The 27186-nt window shown below is 35.4% G+C and overlaps 1 protein-coding gene across 2 annotated transcripts in view; it reads right to left on the minus strand.

Moving 5' to 3' along the window:
• The window catches only part of SEMA5A (semaphorin 5A), a 679502-nt gene that overhangs the window by 570306 nt on the left and 82010 nt on the right, over nucleotides 1–27186 (minus strand). The window contains exon 2 of one of the 2 annotated variants that reach the window (XM_069077023.1): nucleotides 8104–8229. The exons of the other annotated variant lie outside the window; for it this stretch is intronic. The gene's annotated coding sequence lies outside the window, so the exon portion shown is untranslated. The remainder of the gene's footprint in view (nucleotides 1–8103; nucleotides 8230–27186) is intronic. 2 annotated transcript variants of the gene reach the window in all.

Genomic DNA, 27186 nt, shown 5'->3' on the forward strand with positions numbered 1-27186 from the left:
CTTCTGAACCAACAGAAAGGTTCCCAGACCCCTGCAACAACAGCACTGTCCTTCACCAGTGGACAGTATTCACTCTCTGTCTGCAGGACAGTCTCAGGAGCTCTTAGCCAACAGCCAGGTTCCAGGACTTCTTCAACAAAAGAACTGTCTTTCACCAGTGGACAAATCTGGCAAAACAACATCAAAACAGACAGACAAAGTACCAGCAAAACAGCCATGTCTCCTCAGTCCTTGGCAGCTCAGGGGGCAGGTCTCAAAAGTCTAGGGCAATTCAAAGTGGCCCCCCAGCAATCCTCTCAGTCTCTTCTCTGCCTCCACGAGGTGCTGCTTCCAAAAAGTTCTTCTGCCTCTCTCTTGTGTCTCTCCAAATCTACGTCACCAGCTCCTCCCAGTTCAGGACTTTCTTTTCACATCAACAAGTCCATCCCACAGGTGGGATTAACAAGCTCTGGGTTTTAACACAATCAATTTGAAAACCAAGCCAATACAGGGGAATCTTTATATTCCATTATTATCACAGAGCTCCAGACTTCAATCCAGACATTCTATCCACATTTATATAGTGCCTACTATAGGCCAGGCACTGTGCTAAATGCCTTTACAAATATTACTTCAGTTGATCTTTACTGGGAGGTTGGTGCTATTATTATCCTTATTTTACAGATGAGGAAACCAAGGCAAACAGAGTTTAAGTTACCCAGGATCACATAGCTAGTAAGTGTCTGAGGCTGGATTTGAATTCTGATCTTCCTGACTCTAGGCCTAGTATACCATCTAGCTTCCCAGAGCTGTTGCTAAAGGAAACCAAGTCAACTAGTTTATTTGCAGCCCCAAAGTTTGTTACCCAAATATTCCACACCTAAGGTACCAAATGAAAAAAAAACAAATATCAGTCTTATATCAAGTTCCTTACTAAAATTTTAGTGTGTGCAATATCACTACCAAAATTAAAAAGGACAAGAAATTTTAAAAAATACACAGGAAACAGAAAAAAAAACCAAGTAAGCAAATTATTACATACTGCGTATTAATTTTAAATCTATTGATTTCCTTACTTAGCTCCTTCTAGATAGGGATAGAGACTGGCTTATGATTGCAGTGGCATAGAAAATTTCTAGGTCAGGAAATTCAAATACGGGTAGGCATATCCTCTCCAATTTAGTCTTGAATGGTTGCCTAGAGGACTGAATGGCTAAATGACTTACCCAGGGTCACAGAGTGAAATATCAAAGAAAGGACTTTGCTTTGAGGCCAGATCTCTATTAATTATGCCACACTGTCTCTCAAAAACTGGTACTAACCCATATACACCATTCAAAACAGGATTTCCAAAAGCCACAGTAGAATATGAAATGAGAAATTGGACTACTTTGTTATTTTTGGTTTGGGTGGGTTTTTTTTTCATTTTAAGGTAACATTTATTAGAGAAATCAGACATAGCTAAAAGGGAGAAATTTCTCATATTCCTATGCTATGGCTGGTGAAGGGTTTGAATCAAGCAACCCCATAAGGTCGTTATTACATGCATATGTAATAAAATGACTTTCATTTCCAAGTGTTTCCCTCCATACATACATGCATTTGATTCTAAGAAGTTAGCTCAGTGTCCTGGTTCCCCTAGCTACTAGACTAGAGTGCTCTCTTCTACTCCCTATTTTACTAGTTTTGCCTTTCTTAATGTCTACATATAGCACTTAGCACAGAGTCTGGAACCCACTAAGCTCTTAAGAAGTGTGTGATTGGTTGACCAATTGTTTGATTGATTGACACAACAATATGATGTAGAGCAACGATAGGTAGCAAAGGAGTGAAGCTTACTGCCCTTAGAGGTTACATGAAGACCCTAAGCAAAACCATTCATTCCCATGCACAATAACGTAACATATTTTCACATGTAAAAAAATCTCACAGGTTCAGAAAAGCAAAATGAATTTGTTCCATCATATTGATGAATTCATGATCACTAGCTAGTTACTAATTCTCATTCTGGAGCTCTAAAGTCTCACCATGTCTATGAGTGACCACATCTGAGGGTCTTCCAGGCACTCTCTACTCAGCCTCACTAGCAAGTAGGCCATCAAGGAATCCCACTAGAAAGCTAGCATATATGGGAAATATTTCTCGCTTCTTTGGCAGTAATAATAGGGGTAATGGATATGGCTAGTTTCACCCCACCTTGGCAGAGACTGGTGAATAAACCCTACTACTTTCATAGTCAGAATCAAGCCAGGGCAGGCAGCATCAGTTCTGTGCCCAGAGACAGGAGTCAGAGTGGGAGGTGGGACAGGCACAAGCACATCCCATCGTGTGTTGCCTGGCTGTCTGCCTTGAGCAATGGAGTACAGTTACATCTGCAATATTACTAAGTGCTACAAATAAGGAAACACAGCAGATGAAGGTTTAACAAGTTTATTAGTAATAACACCATTCAGCACATTGAATCTTCAAAGCTCTTTTACTAACAAAGTCTAACTAATCCTTACAACAATCCAGTGAGGTAGGTAAGCAAGCAAATGAGGATTATTATCCCCATTTTATGGAGAGTACATAGAGGTAAAATGCTTTACCCCAGGCCAAAGAAGGAGTCAGTTCTAGTCACAGCTTTCTAAGTATCAGCTTGGACTCAGACAAACAGGCTACTAGTCTATTCACTTTGCTGACACAGTTGAGTTTTACAAGAACAGAACCCTGGCGGCAAAAAGGGAAAGAAAAAAGAAAAAGAAAAAATTCCTAGGGGATCTTTATATTGTATAGAAAATGAGAGGACAGTGGATATGCAGTGAGAAAAGTCTACATTTAAATGACAACTCTGCCACTAACTAGCTGTGTGACTACACTGTTGGCAAGCCACCAGGCCTCTCAGAAATTCAGTTGCTGAATTGTAAAAGGTGAAGAAAACATGAACTACATACACCCCAGGAAGGTAGAATGGAAAGTAAGTTCTTTGGGAAGCTTAAAGCACTATTTAAATGTGAATGACTGCTTTCTGAACTATACAAGAAGTGAAGGCAAGAGGCCATTTCCCTAGTCTTAATCCGCTTATTCAACTTGGATAATTAATGATAAATTCCAAAATAAATTTTTAAAATATAAACAGAGGCCACAGAATTCAACCAAAAATTTAGGTATATTTCTTGAATGCAGGATGATTTCATTTAATAATGAAATAATATGATAAATTTTATATTGGGACAGAAACCTGACGTATTCATCTCATAACTTTAGAACATAGAGGTAGAAGAAGTCTAGTCCAATGCCTTAATTTTGTAGATGAGTCTCAAAAAGTTGAAATTAGTTAGTAGGCAGTGTGTCCAGGACTACCAACTCCCAGTTCAATGGTTTTTCCATTAAACCATGGCATCTCTAGCTGACAGTTTTCTCTCTGTCTATGTTTCTGTTTCTGTCTCTGTCTCTCTCTCTTTCTCAATCATATTTTTATAATAGTATAACTCATTGTTTCTTTTGATGAATATCCTTAACTTCTGCTTGGGGTCAGTTTTCATTTATCTTAAATACCCTTTGTGACCTACCTTTCTGGAAAGAAACCTAGATAACCCAAGATCCATAACCTTCTTTCCCTTGCTTAGTACTCCATGCTACTTCTGCCCATCAATGACATCCATGTCACCTGACACCTCAAATTCAACATGTCTAAAACTGAATTTATTACCTTACCCCAAAAACCTGCTCCTTCACACTTCCCTATGTCTGCTAATGGCACTAATATTCATTCAATTATTCACATTTGAAACTTTTTTTTTCTTATCTCTGGCTCTTCTTTCTCTCATATTCTCCAATCAGCTGCCAAATCCAATTGAGTATACCTTTGTAATAACTCTTAATTCATTTTCTCTTTTCTGTTCTCCTTGCTATTATCTTAATACAGGTGTTTAATATATATACCACTGGAACTAGTGTAATAGCTTCCTAAAAGCTTTCCCTGGCTGCAGAATCTGCTTCTTTCAGTCTACATAATAATCTTTTTAAATTATTATTAAAACAGGACTGATGATGTCACTCTTCTACTCAATAGCCTTCTCAGTACAGACTCCCTCACACTGCAGCCAAGTAAACTACTTGCACTCATTCTGATGTACTCATCTCATTCTTTCTAATAGCATAACTTGCATTTATGTAACACTATACAGCAGCCCTGGGAGGTAGATTCTATTATTATTCTCATTTTATGTATGAGGAAGCTGAGACAAACAGAGGTTAGGTGACTTGCCCAGGGCCATACAACTACTAAGTGTCAAAGGCCTTATTTGAACTCACAAAGATGAGTCTTCCTAACTCCAGATCTGGCTCTCAATCCACGGGGCCATCATTCCTCAATCTACAGATATACAATTAACTGTGTGCTCCAGAAGCACAGTCCAACATTCAAACTTCCAGGTCATTTGTATTTGGCTTTGGAGTGTTCCTTCATACTCATATTGGATGCTATGAGAATGTACCACTCTTCAAAATAAATACAATTTCACTGTGAAGAATCCATTCTGGTCTGACTTGAACACTTTCCTCTTCCTGAGTCTACTATATTGCTAGGAAAAAAAGATCATTACCAATTAAAGTGAAACAAGCTCAATGCCACAGAGGCGGTCTGGTATAGTTGAAAGGACACTGACTGCAACTTAGAAACAACTTAGAAACTGACTGCAACAAGAAAGCTTAGGTTCCAACACCACTTCTGATGTCTGTTACCTTTTGACTGTGGGCAAATCAGCCTTCAGTTTCTACATCTGTAATATGAAATAGTCTTTTGATGGGATCCCATGAATACTACAAAGTTGTTGACTTAAAACCAGGGAAGGGTTTCAGAAACTATTTTACAAGTCACAAGATTTGGGATTAGTGTTTATTTTCTGGGGAGAGAAATTTTCCTATGCATTTTAACTTTTATTTAAACTTAGAAAAATAAAGATAAATTTTTGCCATATCTTTTTTTAAAAAGAGCAAAATGAACTAGTTTGTGTTAATGAATGTATATATCATTAAATATATATCACTATTAACAGTTTGCTTCATCATTAAGCATATTATGTGTAAATATATATCCTTTTAATGTATATTATGTATACAGAAGTTATGCATGTAATAATTAGTGTCAAACAAAATTCATGCAATTAACATGGAATGTCCTGTTATCTCATTCTGGTTTCTCTTTCCTCTTGAAAGGAGACTGTAAAAGAAGATATATTAGAAATAAGAGATGACCTGTCTACCCTTAGTGAATAATTATTTTCAAAAGATCAATCCACTATTTAGGATCTATGATTCATATCCTTATAGACTATGTGTATACAAATTAACATGATATAAAGACATACCCATAAAAATATCTTTTTGTCTTGTGAATATAGTAAATTGCGGAATTTCAATGGTAATGCTATGTTTTTCAATGGTAATCCAGGGAAATAAACAAAGATCCAGGATATGTTTCCCCTCTGTTTCCTGTTCAGGAACTTTCTTCCTATCCTCCTTCTCCTAATAAATCTCAGAACAAAAGAGTCATCACATATAGCTCTGAGATAGCTTTAGCGCAGCACTCTTGATAAGGTTATGTGACTCTGGAAATCAATTTAGTCCAGTGTGAATGAAGTATGAAATGAAAAATTCCTGTCCTGTGTATAGAGAATGGAGGTAGAGTGGCTGAGTCATTACTGTGTTTTTCCTCTGTTTTATTTTGTACTTGAAAAAAACAATCTTCAGCTCTGTTCGAGTAAATAACAGGAGTCATTTGGTAGACAAAAGTGTTCATGGAGTAGGTGGAAGTGGTGGGTGAGATTGGAGAAGGAAAGAAACTTCCTAAAACTATTGCAAGCTATTAGGCTTCTCTTTTCTTCTGTCCCACAGGCCCTCTCCTAGAAACATCAGGAAAATGGAAAAGAGAGCATGGGAAAGAACCCAGTATACCTAGTGTACAAATTATTTAAAATTAGGCTAGAACACAGAAATGACCATATATTTGCTAAAAATAATTCTGCCAGTGAAGAATGCAGTACTGATATATAATATACTATCCTACTTATCTTGAAATAAGTACAAAAACTAAAATGGTTCAAAGTGTATTATCTGCTTGATAAGTAAAATAAACCTATTATGTTATCCTACTTGTTATTCTCTCTGAGAAAATTATTATTTTCTGGGTTGTATTTCAACATGAGATTAATACTAGTCATTGTGGTTAGTTTTTCAAACCACGTTGTTGCCAATAAATACTGTAATATTGTCTGACTTTGTTATAGAGAAACAAAAGTATCATGTGCTTGGAGAGAGGGAGGAAGAAAGAAAAAGGGTGAGTGATAGAAAAACATAGAGCATTACCATTGAAATTCTACAATTTACTATATTCAAAAGACAAAAAAAAGATATTTTTGGGTATGCCTTTATATCATGTTAATTTGTATACATGTAGTCTATAAGGATATGAATCATAGATCCTAAATAGTGGATTGATCTTTTGAAAATAATTATTCACTAAGGGTAGACAGGTGAGTAAGGGAAGAGAAAAGAAGGGTCCAGTACAGTACTTTACTTTAAAATTATTAAAATAGTGCTTATGCCCTAATTATGATTATCATATGTATTTAATTATTACTTATGCATTTATTAATAGTATATTATATATACATATATATATAGCATTGTATGTATTTAGTTATCATATGTATTTAAGCCTGCAGAAACTAGGGTCCATGATCAATAGATTCTAAAATGCCCTTCCAATGGGGAATTCCTAAGTTTTTGTTCCAAGAAGAGAATGCTTTGGAGAACTGTCTTTTTAAATTCCAAAGTTCTTTTTTGGTGACCTTCTAATTCTGGTTACAACATGGAGAAATTCTAAATTAGAAACTATTATTTTATCCATGTCTCTTTAATACCATATAGTTTCTATAACCTTCCTTAAAAGTACATTCAGAAAAAGGTAGTACTTCAGCCAGGGGGGTGGCACAAGGCCTCCCTCTCTGAAGATCTCTGAAGAGCTCAACCCAGGACTCTAATATTTTAAAGTGTAGTGGGCATGAGTGATAGAGAGACCTTAGAGACCACATAATGCAACATAATTACTTTAGAGATAAAAAAGCTGAGATTCAAAAAATGATCTTAAAAGATCTAAAAAGAGACAGGACTCACCTAGATCTTACTACAAGCCCAGTGCTCTTTCTAACATATATAAATATATGCAAATAATTGTAATTCCAAATCCTGGTTTCAATGGATAGTCTATATTTCAAATGTCAGACATTTGGCTTGTGAAACAGTATAATGGTACAGACCCTGCCAGATAGGTCCAACAGGTTAAGTAAATCCATGAGGTCAAACAGAGACCAGGCATCTGAGCATAGGTACATGAGTCTATGGTTGATTATTCTAAGGGTAAGCCATGAGGATATAAATCTAGAAGGTACAGCAAAAATGGGAAACCAGTCTAAGAAAAGAATAGGTGAAATATAAGTAAATAAAAGTTGAAGTAGAGTTCAAGGTCCAGAATTTTGATGCAGGTAAGGGTTGAGGAAACAAGGAGGTAAGGAATAAGCCAAGGAGGAGACTTGGGACCAAGATTTCAAACATAATAGTACACTATACAGTAAAGGCTAAGAGATCTGAATAAGAAATTATACAGTAAAAGTACACATAAGTAAGGAGCTGGCAAGTAACAAAAATGAATCCATATTTAAGGAATGCAGCAGCAAAGATCAGGTACTAAGTAGGGGAGAGGTGGCCACCAAAGATCAGGTACCAAGTTGGGGAGAGGTGGGCACCCAAGATCATCATCCCAGACAGAGAAACCAGACCCTTATGGTCTAAAGTCCAACCATCTACTACAAGGCAGGATCATCCCAGTGAAAAAAAGACCAGATGCTGAAAGATCAAACTGTAGATATCAGAAGTTCAATCAACCCTTTCAAGTGTCATAAGGTTAGTACAGGACAATTTGAAATATTGGCCTAATGCAATAGCAAGAGAACTATTAACATAGGGTTCCTTATATACTATCTACTGAGGATAAGAACTGGACTTAGAATACAGGATGGAATGAATGGAAGGTGAGATAAGGAAATACTCCAGAGAAAAAGAGAAATAGGCATATCTACTCACTGTTCAAAGAAGTTAGATCAGGGAGCCAGGAAAACTTCAGCACTTAATGTGATAAGTACACATCAAAGACACAAAATCTTCTTTTGAATGTCTTCAAAAAATGTTTTCTCATGTAAGCAAATTGTCCTGCAAGAAGAAAGGAGTAAATTGACACCTCTCGAAAAATAAATATCTTTTCAAAGCATTCATGGTAAATTATATGTGTGAAAAAGAAAACAAAGAGAATTAACCATATTATATGAAGGAATTTATTCACTTTACAGGCATGAATGTTCATTCACTCATCCATCAAAGGCTAGCTCTTGCAGTATTATTCTACATACACATTATGTAATAGCTTTCTCATAAAAAAGATTTCTCCTGTTTGTTATCTTATAAGATCAGTCAATAAACATTTATTAAGCACTTATTTTGTGCCAGGCACCCAGACATAATAAGCTTTTAGTTATTTAGTACTCCTCATTAGAGATGAGAAAACTGACTTGACCAAGGTCAGAGAGTGGGTCACTGGCAAAGTTGAAATGACTGCACAGGTCTTCAATAAGCTTTGTACTCCTTTCATTGTGGAATATTGCCTTGCTGGTATTGTTACTATTTCCAGTGTTGATACCATAGTTGTCCCCAAAAGTCAAAGCAATGAAGTCTATCTTGTTTGTAAAATTGACAGCTAAATTATTTTAACTCTATACTACATTTTTTCTCATTTTCATTCTTTCTTCATGTTTTTTACAACCTTGATTTAATGAGCCAGTATTAGTGTACCTACTGTTAATCCAGGGATAATGTCAACATCATTTACAAATATTTTCCTGTCCATTAAAATATAATCTATTTCATTCCTCGTGGTATTATTTGATACTAACATCTAATGTCTACCAATTCTTTTTAAAGAGATTTTGTTCATAATAAAGAGGTATGAGGCTTCTGTGTAATCTATAAGTCTTTGGCTTCTCTCATTTCTTTTGTCCTGAACCATTCATTATCATATATTTCTCACCATCTTCATTTTTCCTGCTTTTGCATTTCCCAACAAGTGTTGGTGTCGCTATTGACATGATTTGGAGGATTGTAATATAATGGGGATTTGAATATCCTCCCTGACCCTTAATAGGTCAAATGGAGTCTGTGGTGGGAGGAGTTTACTGAACAGGGTAGAGCAGAAAATGAGTCAGAGCAGCTAGTGTGAAGGGAGAGAGAGGATATAGGCAAAGATACAACTAGGATTGTGAGTGTTTGTTTGTGGGAAGGCCCAAGCAGGGGGAAGTCTTTGGGATGTTTACTTCCTATGGTGATAAGGTTTATTAACTTCTTTGTTGCTATAATGGATTTGGTTTTCTGGTGTTGGGATTTGGCTTTCTGGTGTCTGAATAAATGTTTTCCTTATGTCTTCTATTTGGAGAGTCTGTTATATTTTGCAATTAAGAACTACACTGGCATATTCAAGGTTACCATCAGTGCTGTGAATATTGCCTTGGTGATACAAGGATTTAAACAAGCTATTCATAAAATTCCCCTAACTCTGTATGCTCAGCAACTGATGTTGGTATGTAAACTATAATTATTCTCATGATTTTTTTTCAAATATTAACAGTACTGCACTATATGATGATAAATCTCTCAAAAAATATTATTTCTGCCATCTCTAGGTATACCACAAAACAAGTCTTCAGGTCCCCACAAAATGTCATTATCTTCCTTAAAAACAGACTCAAGTATACCAGGCCAGGAGATGAGGTAAAGAACTACATGTAGTGGTTCATCAAGATCAATGGCAAAGTCTGTATTTACACTCCTTACACCCTACTAGAATGTCTTCATCCCACTTTCCTTGCCTTTTCAAGGAGTACTTACCTATAACTCATCTTTCCATATGCCTGCAACTTCCTGATTTCTTTTGATTTACTTAGAATTTACTAAGAATATAAAAATTGAAATGATTCTGCTCTTCTAAACACCATGTCCATTCTTTGGTCAATGGACTAGGACCTCACATTAACAATTACATTAGAGTAATAACAGTCAAATTGAAGTTGTTTTGTGGCCTAAAGGACATAAGATCCTTAGCAATCTCTACTCCACCCCCCCTGAAAATTGGCACATGATACTTAGGGACATTTTTTTTCTTTGTATCATGGATTTCCATGGCCCAAAAAAGATTTCATTACAAGGTAGTTAGGCTACTGATGATATGCCTCTCTGTAATTAGCTAAGTAGGTCACCAAAAAATAGACTCCATCATTCACCAAGGCCATACTTGAAGTCTTACTAGTATGGTAGAATGTGCCAGAGCTTGTACTCTACTGGCATAGCTTTTGAGTGCCTGGATCAACTACATTCCATGTTGAGGCATCAGAAGGGGGCTTTATGGAGAAAAGGATTGAGTGTACAATTAAACTAATTCAACCCTGAACTATTTAAACAAGTTAATAAAGTAAAAGAAAATGAAAAAAATAGACACAACAAATAACATCGACACTGCCTATAGTAATTTCATTGAATTTAACTAATGCAAATTATTTGCTATAAGGAAATCAAAAGAGCCCAGAAAGTGCCTTAGGCAGCAAACATCTAATTTATTTGCCAAAAAACCAAGTGTGATGGTTGCCAAAGGTAACACCAGGTTACAACCTACAGTCATCTTTAAAAATTATGAAGCATAATGATAGGCAATTATGAGCAAAAGCATCTCATAAAGCAAAGAGAAGCAGGTAGACTAGACCAAATACACACATATACACACATTCGCACATACACACATACATGTGGGCGCATAAACACACAAAAAGAGATCCATGTTAGAAGTAATACAATGATGAGAGCAAAGACAATCCAATGTGCAAGGTATCTGAAGGAAAAGACACCTTCAGTGTGGGAAAAAAAATCTTACACATTAGTAATACCAAAAAAGGTAAATGCAAGAACGACAAGAACTATCCATTTGTATGCCTATTCTACCACATATGTATATGTATATGTGTGTATATATATACATGTGTGTATATATACATATGTGTGTGTGAATATATATGTAAACAACATCTTTCTGGAGTCATTTATACATGAAGCAAGGACATCCTTAATGAGGATATTGTTAGAGAACAATCAGATTTTTGAGAGTTATATTTAATGGATCACATCTTTGCCATCTCTACAATAATTAAAAGATACCAAAAATATAAGTTCATATTGAATTTACTACTAGTTGATCACAAAAGAATATTTGATTCAACAGAAAAAAATATCCACCTTACAGATTCTTTTCCTTGACAGCAAGTTATCTCCCAACCATAAATCATGATCATTCAGGGTTCCTTAGAAGACATAATGTACAAATAAACCTGTTCAATAATCCTCTGATAATAAGTATCAGGTAAGACACAGAACAGAGGGATGCTTGGCATAAAAGTATTTACCAATCTGAAGAAGGAGATACAGTATACAGTCTAGATTTAGGAAAGATTTCCTGTGGATGATGAAATCTGACAAATTCCCTTTGAGGATGACATTTTGCTGATAAAATCAAACTTCAAGATACCATAGAGACTCCTAGAAGGATTTTGGCTTGTCCATTCCCACAAAAAAGACCATATGGATAAAGAATATCTATTAACCAGACTTGATAATGCATTTCCATGGATAACATATAGAGCTCCTCTAAGAGTATGTATATTTAGGATAGATAACAAAGATGTACAATGAGCTGGGCCTAGAGTTGAAAAGGAAAAATAATCAGGCTAGATTGCATTGGGGAAATTGCAAAGCTTTTTACTGACCTTAAGTTTCCCATGAAAGCAAAGGACCACCATTTCAATACAGGAGTGAGATGTGACATATCACTGCCTCTGAAGAACTAAAAATTATCAGACAGATGTCAATGAAGAGATATGGATGGATGTGAGCAGGCTACAAAATCTGTAAACAAGCTTCAGACAACAAGGAATTTGAAAGAAGAATCAGAAGAATCAGACAACAAGGAACTATATGACAATGAGAAAAGATCCAATGGTCATGCAACAAGAGCAAGATATTGCAAGTAGTCATAGTGTTCCATAAAGTACCCTTACAACGTTAGGTAGAAGGAAGGAAGGTTTCCAGAAAGTTTGATGGATCCCCTGTGGCAAACTCTGGAGAGAGCATGGATGAGAGTCATAAGATATAGCAAGCATGGAGGAACATCAATATGCAAGACTGTACAAATTGCAATCTAAAGAAATCCTAAATTGACGACATAATGGATCAATTTAATTACTAGTAGAATTAATGACAGGGCAGCTAGGTGGTACAGTGGATAGAGCACCAGTCCTGGAGTCAGGAAGGTCTTAGTCCAAATCCAGCCTCAGAAACTTATTAGCTATGGGACCCTAGACAAGTCACTTACCCCTGTTTGCCTCAGTTCCTCACAGGTAAAATGAGCTGGAGAAGGAAATGACAAACCACTCCAGTACCTTTGCCAAGAAAATCCAAATGGGGTCGTGAAGAATTGGACACAACACCAAGAAGAATTAATGAAAAGGAAATCATTTAAAAAAATTATAGAACCTAGATTTTAAGTCTGAAGAGCAAGATTCAGGTCTTGCTTTAAACATTTGATAGCTGTGTGAGCGGGGGATACTAGCTTACCTTCTGAGAATCTCAGTTTCCTCATCTACAAAATAAGTATAATAATGTTTACCTAACTCCCTACCTCACAAGATTATAATAAGAAAACTGCTATAGAAATCCAGCCACTATAGTGTTATGGGGCAGCTGGGAGGCACAGTGGACAGAGAGCTGGGCCACTAGTCAGGAAAGACTCATCTTAAAGAGCTTAAATAGGCCCTCAGGCACTTCTGGCTGTGAGAATCTGGGCAAGTCATTTAACTCTGCCTCAGTTCCTCATCTTTAAAATGAGCTGGAGAAGGAAATGGCAAATTACTCCAGTATCTTTGCCAAGAAAATCCCAAATGGGGTCATGAAGAGTCAGACACAACTGAAAAAAACAAACAACAACAAATCATGGCATCATCCATAAAAAAAATTTTATAAAGTTAGACAGATGACATTATACTGTATAGCTCTTCTTACTCTTGTTTTACTATGAGTTAAAAGCAACAGTACTTGTTCAAGGTAACAGAAAATGGAAAAAATATGTAGGATCTTATAATTCCTGTCCTACCTTTCAACCATTTGATAATTCTTCTTCTTATTGCTAGAAATACATTTGTCATTTCAACTTTACTATGCTACTGTTTGGCAGAAAATTGTATATGCAATTAAAGATATATTTTCCATAGTAGGGAAATCAATAATTCTCATCATTCAAATAAAAATGTGTTTAGTTAATAGAGACATGTAGTCTTTCTTCTGAAGAAAGAAATTCCTTTTTGTGTATTAATTGTGGTTAGTTCTCAGTGATACAGAAAAAACAGGCTATTGACTTTATTTTATAAATGGAGAAACTGAGTCATTACTGTAATCAATTTTTTAAAAAGTCATTGTAAGTCAAGGGTCAAGTTAATAGTACACTACAGAATAACAGAGCTCTATCCAATAAAAAGTTACATTTCAATACATGATTGGAAAAATAATTCTTTATGCTAGTTTACATTTTAATCTTCTTTACCCCCAGGTAGCTCTCTGAGCTACCCATGTTGTCTACTTTTAAAAATATATTTATGATAGAGGAAAATTACCTTCTCTAGAAGAAGAAAAAGAATAAAAAGAAAAAGACATATATAACAAAAAAAAATTTAAACTGCTCTCAATGCTACTTTGAAAACAAGGCTAATAATATAAGCTATAAGTTAGCAAAATAAGTCATAGTGGCAATTTACAACTGATTGGAGAATTGTAACAGCCTCAGGCAAATCAGTCATTAACTGCTGCTGATTTGGAGGGTGACAAAGCATTAATAATTCAGCAAAGGAAAGGCTTTAAGCAATAAAATCTTAGGGTTATTTATTTAACCAATTAGATACTTTTTGGCAGTAACCCTGCTTTTGTGAGTATGAATAAACCATGTACATTCTTCAATTAATCAGGAGACTTGTACACTACAAATTCGCGATTATTGCCTTTTGCTTGGTGCAGCACAAGTGGCCCTCAAGACTGAGAGGGAAAAATCAGTGTGTCCTATCTTAACAGCACAAGTATAATTTATATGATCTCTCTATGTAACAGACAGTTGACACTTAGAAAGATATGCTTATTAATAAAGCTTAGCCACTAATACTTAATGAGTCACTCCTGTCCATCCACATTCTAAATTCAGGAAAAAGGTATGTATAAATTCTACCAAGAAAAAGTTATAACCATTAATGTACATACATAACACACTTTGTTATCATCAGTGCAGAAAAATGTCTTACCAGTTTAGAGACAGGTACGAATTGGGCATAAAATGTTTGATTAAAATAGTAAATGGTAAGTTGATCAATTTTTTACTTTTTTTTTTACTTCTACTTACAAATAGGATGCATAGAACCTACATAAGGATGCAATAAGTGATTCTCTGGGAAGTAAACTATGTCAAAGTGGAGAACATGTCATGCTTGTCCCTTTTTTTTTTCTCAGAAAGAACTTGTCCTTGGTTCCTGTAACTATAATAGTCAAGTGGAATAAAGAATCCAATAAATATGGAAGTTACTAGACTTTTGTGTACTATGCCAATACTCTGCCTGAGTATCTTCAGTTGTTTAATTCTGCTCTTCAAGTCATACACATATCAGCATTATCACCTCCTTTCTCCTTCTTTCTCTTCCATTTCTTTCTGGATTTTAATTTGAATATATTCAGTTCAACAGCACTCTTTCCTCCCTGGATTGTCATGATATTCCTATCTCCTGATTTTCCTCCTGGTTACCTGTCTGTGCTCTTTATGATCTTCTTCACAGGACCACTCCCATTTCCACCCTCCATGAATGCACAGGCCACAGAGGTCTATCCCAAGCTCTCTTGTTTCTCTACATTCTTGTTTGGTGATCTCTTGTGTGCCCATACATTCAACTATCTCCTCTAGACATCGACTTCCAGATTGTATATAGAAGAGCAGACTGGATTGCTATTAGGAAAAATATAATATTTTCAATATCAAGCTTTTCCTTGAAACCAAAGCCATTTTATTTAATATCAATATTCTTCTAATGGCCTTATTTCATAGAATACTACAATTTTTTTAAATTAAAATCTCAGGTCTGAGGCAGTTAGGTGATGCAGTGAATACAGCACTGGCTCTGGAGTCAGGAGGACCTGAGTTCAAATCCATCCTCAGATATTTGACATACTTACTAGTTGTGTGACCTTAGGCAAGTCATTTAACCCCAATTTCCTTGCCATCCTTCCTCCAAAAAAAATTCAGATCACCTAAAGGACAAGGTGGAGGTAAATAGTCTGAGTGAGCATTCTGTAACATATTACCACATAAGGACTGCACAGCAGAAACAAGCAGAACAAAGCAATGGAAAGAGTCCTGAACTTGAAGACACAGGATTTAAATTCCATCTTGGCCACCTATGATCTTCTCTTATAACCTTGACAAATCACTTCATCTCTTTCATCCCCACCTGTAAAATGATGGGGTTGGATCAGGCAAGGTAAGGTCCCGCCTAGTCCCCAAATTAGGATCATATGATTCTACAAAGAACATAAGAGATATATAACCAAAAAAGATCTACAGGAAAGCCCAAAGTAGATTGGTTGCAACCTATATGAAGGATATACAGGGGAACTGGACAAGAGTTGCCTATTGGATTCTGATAGTTTGTGACATGTGTGTGTGTGTGTTTGTGTGTGTAATTACTTAGGGAATATCCATAAGGATACCACCACATATCTGTGGAAATTGAAAATGAGTTACATACATTCCATTAAAATAGCTTCACTTGACTATCTAATTTTTTCTCCTGTTGTAGAATTTTGTTCAACCAATTAATCACAAAGCATTTTAATTAACAAATCTTTATTAAATGGGTATTATTTGCTACATTCCTATTAGGTGCTAGGAATAGAATAGTAGAAAAAATAAAATAATCCCTACTTGCAAAGAATTTATTAATCTAATACAATAGACAAGTTCTTATATGGATATATACATATATAGGACAAATGCAAATAAAAACAAAGCAGTTAAATACAAGATATTTAGGGAGGGAAAGATCTAGAAGATAAGCAATTAAGAAAAGTTTTGTTTATAAGATGGTGACTAAGTTATATTTTGAAGGAAGAGAGGGAGTCTGGGAGGCAGAGGGGAAGAGGGAATATATAGGGAATGATCACTATCAAGGCACTGAGTTGGGAGATGAAGTGTGTGAGGAATGGAGTACAGGCAAGTTTAGCTAGATCCTAGAGCACACAAGGGTGACAGTGAGTAATGTCCAAAGACATTTGAAAGATAGGTTGAGAACAGTTTTAAAGGGCTTTAAAAGCTAAAAAGGGGACTTTATATCTTATCCAAGAGGCAACAGAGAGTTACTAGAATTGACTGAGTATGGTAAAATATGCACTTAAGGAAAATCATTTTGGTAGCAGGATAGAGTGGAATGGAATAGGGAGAGACTTGGGGCAGGGAGACCAATATGCCATTGTAATAATCTAGGAAGCAGGCAAAAAGAGTCCAAATTAAGGTGGCAGTTATGAGTTACTACAATGTGGTGGTAAGTATTGTTTAATGTAAGTAAGCCCAGAAACTGTCTTTGTACCAAAGAGATTTCTATTCTAAATGGAATTTATTGCATATTCTCTCTCTCTCTCTCTCTCTCTCTCTCTCCCCCTCTCTGTCTGTCTCCGTCTCTCCCTCTCTCCTTCCCTCCCTCCCCTCATCTCCCATATCCCTCTTCCTCTACTCTCCTCTCCTCTTTCTTTCCCTCCCTCCACCCCCTCCACCCTAGAATTTTAAAATGAGGCAATGCCTTAAATCCTGGTCTTGTGAAAAGAACTAGAAGTCTCATGATACCATGCCATGATTTCAAACCATTTATGGGAAAATAATTTTCAGGACCTTAAAGGTGACAGCAGGTAAGTAAATGAATTTAAGCATGCCAGAGAGCTATAGGTTCTGAAAACCCAAATAAACCTATTCCATAAAGAGGTATGCATCTGCCCTACAGGCTTGACAGAATGTATAAGATCCAAAGACAGTATGACAAAAAAGGATCTGTGGAACCAAAGGAGTAAATGACTAAATGTTTTAAATAAATTTAGCAGAATTCTGGGATGATAAATTTGTCATATTTTTCTTTTCTTTTCTAGGGCCCCTTTGTCCTCCTTTGTTCTCTTATGTTCCTTAAATTACATTTCTCTTGCATTTCAAAAGGTGCAAAACAAAAAGGCAAATCTGACCCCAAGGTTTAAAAGCATAAAGTATAAAATGAGAACAGCCTAAAATATAAATCCAGTCTTTAAAAAACAAGGTGTGAGGATATTAAGAGAAGAATAATAAAGAAGCCATTAGCAATATAGATAATGTCAAGGTTCATTATTTCATTCTGCCAGATACTGAGAGTGGTCCAGCCTTATGCATATAAAGGAAATAATATGACTGTAAAACTGACTGCCACTAAAGGTAATTTTTTATTTGCAGAATTATCCCCTGCAGGACTAAGGTCCAACAAAGGGCTATATCAAAGTTCTATTACATTTAGGAATAACAGAACAGAAAGGGATGGAATGAATTGTTTCCTTCATCCTCAAAATGTTGCCTCAGGTCTTTCCAATGAAGAAAGGAAGATTTCTGATGTCTGTTTCTTTGAAAACTTATATCCATTTATTATACACCTTTAAGAAATTTTTTTCTCAAGAAAAATACTGTTTTAGCCTCTATAACACCACTAAAACTAGAAAGATAACTATTTTCAAAATTACCACTACCAATAAAAATTTAATATTATTCTGACCAATGTCTAATAGGAGAAATGTTTCCAAATTACTATGCAATGTTTTGATTTAAATACTTCCTAGAACATTTGGCTTCATTCAAAGCTCAGTTGAGGAGATATCTCCCATTGGAAGCCTCAAGTCATCACCTTATTTCTAATTGTTCTCTTTCTCTCTCCTTAGATTACAATGTACATCATTATGAGTTATAGGTTATATCCTTCAGTAGAATGTTTTCTGCTTGAGGTCAGGGACTATTTTTCATTTTGTGTTTGAATCCCTATTTCCCAGCAGAGGACCTTGTACATACATAATAGGTGCTTAATTAATACTTACTGCATTATACTGAATTAGACATTATATCTTGTTTAGTATGTCATTAGGCAGACTATAGTCAAATAGCTAATCCTCACATTCAAGATATCTGATGTTAATAATAGTAAATGGAAACATTAATGGAAGTATAATTAAAGAACATATTTTAGTAATGCTGCAAAAGAATTATTTTTACATTTTAGCCAGATAGCAGAAATAACTCACTAGCCTTTATTGTGACATATTTGAAATGATGTTTTGCATATTTGGCTTTACAAATTCATTTTATGGCAATTAAATATTATTTTGCTATTCCATTTAATTAATATAAATTTTACATTAAAGGAAAATGACTGGCAACATCGAAGCTGACCTGGCCATACTATGGTTAAATTTCATTTAGGTCTCAATTAAGACTGGGAGTTATGAAGCCTGAGATCTAATTCCAATATTTCCACTGAATCACTGAGCATTGGTGAAAGTTACCTAACCTCTTTGGGTTTCTGTTTGCTCATCATTAAAATAATAGACTTAAACTAGAGGATCACAGTTCATGATGTGGTACTTAAATTAAAATATAACAATCATCTGCTATACATACACCTCTTTCCCAGAACACATATATTAATTTAAAATATATTTGTACTGCAGCGTAAGTGCAAAAACCAACTCTACTTAAAAACCTGAGAATGAACAGATGGACCTTTCCCAGAGTCAAGAGGAACATTTATTTCTTTTCAAAACAAACCATAATTTGACCTATTTTGAAAAAGGATAGGGAAGAAGTAAATATCAAATGTCTTCTAACATGAGCTAAACACTTAGTTATTCCAGTATGAACTGGGCTCACAGCCTATATTTGCCTTTTAAAGTTGTCATAGTTTATCAGCCTGCCGTGCCTCAAAATATCTACTGAATGTCAATATGTTAACAAAATTAAATTATACTTTTATGCTCTATCAAGCAAACTATCAAAGAGATGTTTCAACAAAATTCAACAAATTCAACATAATATTAAAATTCATTTGAAGAAACAAAAAATGTAAATTGTAAATGGAGATAATAAAAAAGTTAGAAAAACATTTCATACTGGTTAGAAAATATAGTATCAGGTCAATGGAACAGACTAGACGAGGGAGAATCAGAAACAATAGTACTCAATAAGGAGCCCATTATTTGATAATCCAGAAAACTAATTTCTTTTAAAAATTTCATATATAATATACCGTGTTTCCCCGATAATAAGACACTGTCTTATTATTTTTTTTGGACAGAAAAACACCAGAGGGATTATTTTCAGGGGAGGGCTTATTTTAATGAACATTGACAGCAATTTTAATAAACAGTTAAATGTGAACAAAAAAATGTACCTTTATTCAATAAGCAAATCACTGGGGAAGAACAGGATGACGCGCTCACTGCTGCAGCTCTGATTGGATGCAGCTCAGAGCGCGGCGTGCGTTTCACCCGGGGGGGGAGGAGGGAAGTGCATACAGAGGGTACCGTAATGTAGCGTGTAGCGCAGGGGATCACCTTCACTACAGTAGCAATCTCAATATGGCTTATTTTCGGGGGAGGGCTTATTTTAGAGGAATCTTACACAGTACGGGGAGGGCTTATTTTCGGGATAGGTCTTATTATCAGGGAAACACGGTAAAAATTGCTGGGAAAAATGAAAAGCAATATAGCAGAAATTAGACTTATACAAACATCATATATCACATTCCACATTATTATTGAAGATTATACCATAAAAATTTATAATAAAAGATTATGTTATTTACGTTTCAGAGCTAAAAGTAGATATATTTTAACCAAATAAGGGGTTGAAACAATAACAAAAATAAGTAGCTTTGGTTACATGAAATTGAAACACTTCTACACAAATAAAATTAGTGCAACTAGAAGAAAAAGAAAAGTGGATAAATAGGGGGAAAAACTGCATCAAATGTTTTAAATAATGTCTTGGTATCCAAGTGATAGATAGATAGATAGATAGATAGATAGATAGATAGATAGATAGATAGATAGATAGATGATAGATAGATAGATAGACAGACAGACATGTGCATATATTGCTTTTATTCATAGATGTATATTCATATATGTATATAATATCTTACAGAATTAAGAAGAAAAATGCTTTGGAACCACTAAAGTACCACATAAATGTCAACTACTTTAAGTGAATACTAGCTACTTTGGAAATAACTAGTTTTTAATGAATATACTGAAGATATATCATTAGAAAAGCAGATTGTTTCCTTTCCCTCTGATATATGTGTGTGTGTGCACATCAAATACAATTCTTCACTATTATCAGAATATATAGCATGAATATTCAAATGCATAGAGAAAGTAAGGAAACAAGTATTCATTAAGTGCCTACTATTGGCAATGCATTGTACTTTATACACTTTACAAATATTATCTCCTATAATCCTCACAAAAACCCCGGGAGATAGCTGTTATCATTATGCCTAATTCACTGTTGAGGAAATTGAGACAGAGAAAGTAAGTGACTTGTCTAGGATCACACAGTTAGTAAATATCTAAGGCCAAATTTGACCTCAGATCTTCCTGACTCTAGGCCAAGCAAATGTGCCAAGTACCTACCCCCTTCCCCAAATCAAAAGCTATTTCACAAACTTCTCCAAAACTACTTTTAAAGACGATAGGTCATTTAACTCTCTTCCTATTCCTTCTTCTTTAAGCCACAATTAGCATATAAACAATAACTAAGACCTTCTCCAAGGTTAGAGGTGTACTTTAGCATATTTCCACAGATTCAGAACTGAAATTTAGACCCAGAAGTCATCTCTCTAAGGTAACACTGGCAGTAAATAAAATAGCTGACTCAGAATGTGACCCAGAGTCTATGGATTCAAATTCCATGTTTATTTCCACTGTATCATAACTGATATAATAAAAAAAATCTCCCTGTGGTACTGTCAGCATGGTAAATGTTTTATTTTAGATATTGATTTCTAAATATTTCTAACAATATCCCTGAAAAAATGGCTATAGTCATATTAATATGCTCTTAATAGGACATAAGTAGAATAAGCTTGTATTATTAAACTGATTAGTTATCCATGATTTTTCTTGGTTTTATGCTCTATCAAGCTATCAAGGGATAGTTTTAACAAAATTCAACAAAATAATAAAATTCATTTGAAGAAACAAAAAACAGATTGTAAATGGAGATAATAAAAAAAATTAGGAAAATATTTCATACTGGTTAGAAAACAGAGTATCAGGGGGTGGAGCCAAGATGACAGATTAGAAACAGGACTTCCATACATGTTAAAATGACTATAAAAAACTTTAGAGCTACAGAACCCACAAAGTGACAGAGAGAAAAAATCTCAAGGCTGGCAGGAAGGGTCCATCTCAAAGCTTTGGGAGCTGAGGGCAAGCCCACCATAGGCACAGTTTTAGCCTGAGGGCAGCCCCAACAAGCAGCGTCTAAGAGCAGACTTCAGGAGAATAAATCATCAGCAGTTGTAGCAGTTTCCATATTTCTCAATCCATAAATGCCAAAGACAAAGTAAAAGGTCAGTGTGGAACTTGGGTGGTCCAGGGTTGGTCCAGATAACAGTCTGGCTATTATCCCCAAAGCAAGAAGCTGAGGAGATGCAGTGGCTGCAGTCATTGCCAAGTTGCTGCTTCAGGAGCTCCTGGCCTGCAGATTGTAGGGGGACCACGCTAACATTCAGAGTGTAGTTGCTCTTGCTTTAACCTGCTTACATTTTGATTGCGGTCTTGGGTGGTGGTCCTGGGGTGAGTGACTAGTAAGCCAGAGCATGTGGGGGCAGTGCAGAGAGCACCCATCTAATAGCTCTGGCAACTGCAAACACCCCAGCAATTTGGGACATAGCTCTCTCCATTCTGGAAGCAGAGTTCTACCCTGGCAAAGAACTCAAAAGTCAAATAATTGGCTGCTAATATGAGCAAGCAACGGAAGCACAAACAGACAATAGAATTCTTTTGGGGGCACAAAAAGGATCAAGGCATGGAGTGGGAGGAAGACAGCAAAGTCAAAACCCCTACATCAAAAGCCTCCAAGAAAAATATGAATTGGTTACAGGCCATGGAGGAGCTCAAGAAGGATTTTGAAAACCAAGTAAGAGCAGTGGAGGAAAAATTGGGAAGAGAAATGAAAATGAGGCAAGAAAATCAGAAAAAGTGAGTCAACAGCCTGCTAAAAGAAGACCCAAAAATACACTGAAGAAATAACACCTTAAAAAATAGACTAACTCAAATGGCAAAAGAGGCCCAAAAAGCCAATGAGGAGAAAAATGCTTTAAAAAGCTGAATTTGCCAGATAGAAAAGGAATTTCAAAAAAGTCACTGAAAAGAATAATTCCTTCACAATTAGATTGTAGCAATTGGGAGCTAATGACTTTATGATAAATAACAATACTATAAAATAGATCCAAACAAATGAAAAAATAGATGGCAATGTGAAATATCACATTGGAAAAACCACTGACCTGGAAAATAGATCCAGGAGAAAAAATTTAAAAATTATTGGACTACTTGAAAGCCATGATCAAAAAAAGAGTCTAGACACCATCTTTCAAGAAATTATCAAGAAAAATTGCCCTAATATTCTAGAACCAGAGGGCAAAATAGAAATTGAAAGAATTCACTGATCACCTCTTGAAAAAGATCCCCAAAAGAAAACCCATAGGAATATTATAGCCAAATTCCCGAGTTCCCAGGTCAAGGAGAAAATACAACAAGAAGTCACGAAGAAACAATTTGAGTATTCTGGAACGACAATCACAAGACCTAGCAGCTTCTACCTTAAGGGATCAAAGAGCTTGGAATATGATATTCTGGATGTGAAAGGAGGTAGGAGTAAAACCAAGAATCACCTACCCAGCAAAACTGAGTATAATGCTACAGGGAAAAATATGGTCATTCAATGAAATAAAGGACTTTCAAGCATTCTTGATGAAAAACCTGAGCTGAACAGAAAATTTGACTTTCAGATACAAGAAGCAAGAGGAGCACAAGATGGAAAAGGAAATCATGAGGAACTTATTAAAGTTGAACTATTCACATTCCTATATGGAAAAATGATCATCGTAACTCAAAAGACTTTTCTCAGTATGAGTATGGTTGAAGGGAATATATATGTATATGTATACATACATATATATGTATGAATAGGAAGGTATATGTGTATATCAATATATGTGTGGGGGGGCATTTGTATGTTCTTGTATGCATAGATAGAGGACACAGGATGAGTTGAATATGAAGGAATAATATCTAAAAAAATAAAATTAAGAGGTGACAGAGGAATATATTGGGAGAAGACGAAAGGGAGGGATAGATTAGGGTAAATTATCTCATATAAAAGAGGCAAAAGAAAACTGTTACAATGGAGAGGAATAGTAGGAAGGTGAAAGGGAATGGGACAACCTGATTCTCATTGAATTTGGCCTAAGGAGGGAATAACATACACCCTTAATAGGGTATCTTACCCTACAGGAAAATAGCAGGGTAGGGGATAAGAGAGGGGAAGAAAGAAGGGAGAGCAGATTGGGGGAGAGGGTAGTTAGAAGCAAACACTTTTGAAAAGAGATAGGGTCAAAGTAGAAAATTGATTAAGTGAGGTGCAGGATAGGATGGAGGGAAATATAGTTAGTCTTTCACAATAAAACTACTATGGAAATAATGTGGGTAACTTCCCATGTACAATCTATATTGAATGCTTATCTTCCCAGTGGGGGTGGGGGAGGAGGGAAGAAGGGAAAAAAATCTAGAACTCCAAGTTTTAAAAACAAATGTTTAAATATTTGTTTTGTATTGTTTTTTTACATGTAACTGGGAAATAAGATATACAGGTACTAGGGTATAAAAACCCATTTTGCCCTACCAGAAAGTTAGTGGGGTGAAGGGGGAGGATAAAAGAGAGAACAGATTGGGGTAAGGGGTATTCAGTAGGCTTGCTATTTTGGGGTGAACATAGGGGAAAGCCAGGGAGAGAAAAAAATTGTAATTCAAAATCTTGTGGAAATGAATGTTGAAAACTAATAATAAATAATGGGTTGTTTTGGGGGTTTGGTTATTTTTTTTTTGCTTTTTGGAGGGCAGTTGGGGTTAAATGACTTGCTCTCATGGCTATTTTTTGTGCTAAATGTCTAAGGCCGGATCTGAACCCAGTTCCTCCTGACTCCAAGGCTGGTGCTCTATTCACTGCACCACCTAGCTGCCCCAAAATAAATATATTTTTTAAAAACTTCAAATACTGCAAAAAAGAAAAGAGAGTATTAGGTCAATGGAACAGACTAGACAAGGGAGAACAGAAACCATAGTACTCAATAAATAGCCCTTTACTTGATAAACCAGAAAACAAATTTCCTTTAAAAATTTCATATGTAATTTAAAAATTGCTGGGAAAAATGAAAAGCAATATACCATAAATTAGACTTATACCAACATCTTATATCATGTTTCACATAAATTTAAAATAGATACATGAACAGATTTAGGAAGTAGTCATCTCAACCAAAACGGGAATTTTTCTCCCATTTCCATGACATCATAATCTAAGCATAAATTACACTCACAAATTAGAACCTAGTGTATATATAGTGATCTTAGGTAAAGAACAAATTTAATAAATATTTGTTAACATACTGAAATATGTTTTTAAGAATTCAAACATCCTATTCCCTTAAATAAAAGCATTTGATAAAGAAAGCTTTGTCTGGGGCGGCTAGGTGGCACATTGAATAGAGTGCCGGCCCTGGAGTCAGGAGGACCTGAGTTCAAATCTGGCCTCAGACACGTAACACACAGACAAAAAAAACTAGCCATGTGACCTTGGGCAAGTCACTTAACCCCAATTGCCTTACCTTCGCCCCTCCAAAAAGCAAAAAAAAAAAAAGAAAGCTTTGTCTACACTTTGTCTAGAATTTTCTCTATGTCTCAGCATCCAAATAGTACCCCAATATGATATATCAAAAATTTAAGAAAGATAAAATATAAAGAACAGTATTATTTGTATATGGCACTCATATACATACCAAATATCATTCATTTTTCTAAATATAACCAAAAGTAAAACCCTCAAAGCAATTTCTGATCAAATATGGAATCTTGTGTATAGGATTTTTTTCTGTTATACCAAAAGCTTTCGTTAAATTGGACATGCTATTAAAAAAAAAGTTAATGTATTTCTTAGCTAACAAGACCTAACACTTAGAACCTGAAGTGAAAAGTAATGTGCAGTTCTTAAAAAAGCAAGTCTACAAAACCAGAGAAGATAACTACCTTAATGATATACAATCTTCACCATGGGAATTTATTCCACTTATAAATCTGTTTCATGCTACTATGAGGATTAATCATTCACAGGGTGATCTAAATAGGGTATTATCACTGTTAAGACTTCCCTTAGTGATTATAAGCATCTTTGCCAGATTTATACATCTATTCTCTCTCTCTCTCTCTCTCTCTGTCTTGGACTTAATATTTTTTCATGATGTTACACAAAACCAAACATGCCTATATCCTTAGTGTTACTTAACATTAAGCTAGAAATTCTGAAATAGAATTGGAAAAAAGATTAATCACTCAGAATAAAATAATAGAATATATTCTTATGTGACCTTTCAAAGGATATTTTAATGCCCTTATTGTGTATTCAACCCTTTTCTCTCCTGAAGGTTCATAGGAACTCAATTTACAATGCTGATGTTCAGATCAGGGAAAGTTAGATCTAACAGTCATTCAAAGACTTTCTTTCTTTGTTGTCTCCCCCATTAGAATGTATGCTCTATGAGGGAAGAGATTGGTTTTCTTTTCTTCCTTTGTATCTCCAGTGCTTAGCACATAGCAAGTAATACATTCTTTTTGAATAAATAACTTTATCTCTTCTAAACAAAATCTCAAGGAAAGAAATCAATCTATGAGGGCAGAGACTGGTTTTCGTCTTCCTTTGTGTCTCTGGTGCTTAGCACAAAGCATGTAATACATTCTTTTTCAATGAATGACTTGATCTCTTCTAGACAAAAATCTCAAGCCAAGAAATCATGGCAGGATGGAAGAAATATTTATTTTGTCCTCTGACCTATGTAGCTTCCCTCAGCCTAAGTGGTAAGCATGTACTATTATTACATTCCATAAAGGAAAATGAGAAGTAATACTTGTATGAGTAGAAGAAACAAGAGACAGTTGTTCAAGAAACCAAGGGAAGTATATAGTACAAGAAGAGTGGTCTATTCTATCAAAATCTGCAGAGGTCAAGAAAAATGAACTATACTGATAAAGAAATAGAATATAATAAATTACTTTGCAAAATATTCAGAATTTAATTTTCTCTAAATGATTATATGTTCCTCTATTTAGAGCTAGAGAGGACCTCAAAGATAATTTCCCTCAATCTTTTATTTTAAAGACGAGGCAACTGAAGCCAAGAGAAGTTCAGTGATGTATCCGATGCACTGCAGGTAACATGTACTTGAGTGAGCTTTCAAACCCAGGCCCAGAGACTCCAAAGCTAGTCTTCATTTTGCAACACAAGTTTTATTCCTCTTTTAAAGTATTCATGATAAGTAATCGCAAAGCTGCTTCATTTTACTTCTCTTCTTATTTCCAAATTGCAGCCTAACAGAAGTGCCAATAACAATGTAAGCAGCCAAAAGATTGATGGCATATAGAAAAAGGAAAGACAAATGAGCAGCCAAGAAAATATTTTAAAAGGAGATTGTCTAAAAATACTGAAGTCTTGCCTTTATTCTGCACATACTTCTATATTATACTCCATCTACATCACTCTTTCAATATGCACTCACATTCTCAGATTAGGTCCACAGAATGTGACTGTTACATTTGTGTTCTAGTAATATGGTGTGATAGTAATGGCAATTAAAGATTCCCCTGTATTGGCTTGGTTTT

This window comes from Petaurus breviceps, unplaced genomic scaffold (assembly GCF_028583685.1).
Source record: "Petaurus breviceps papuanus isolate PSGF00001 unplaced genomic scaffold, PetGlider_PUasm1.0 151, whole genome shotgun sequence".
Classification (NCBI taxonomy): Eukaryota; Metazoa; Chordata; class Mammalia; order Diprotodontia; family Petauridae; genus Petaurus; species Petaurus breviceps.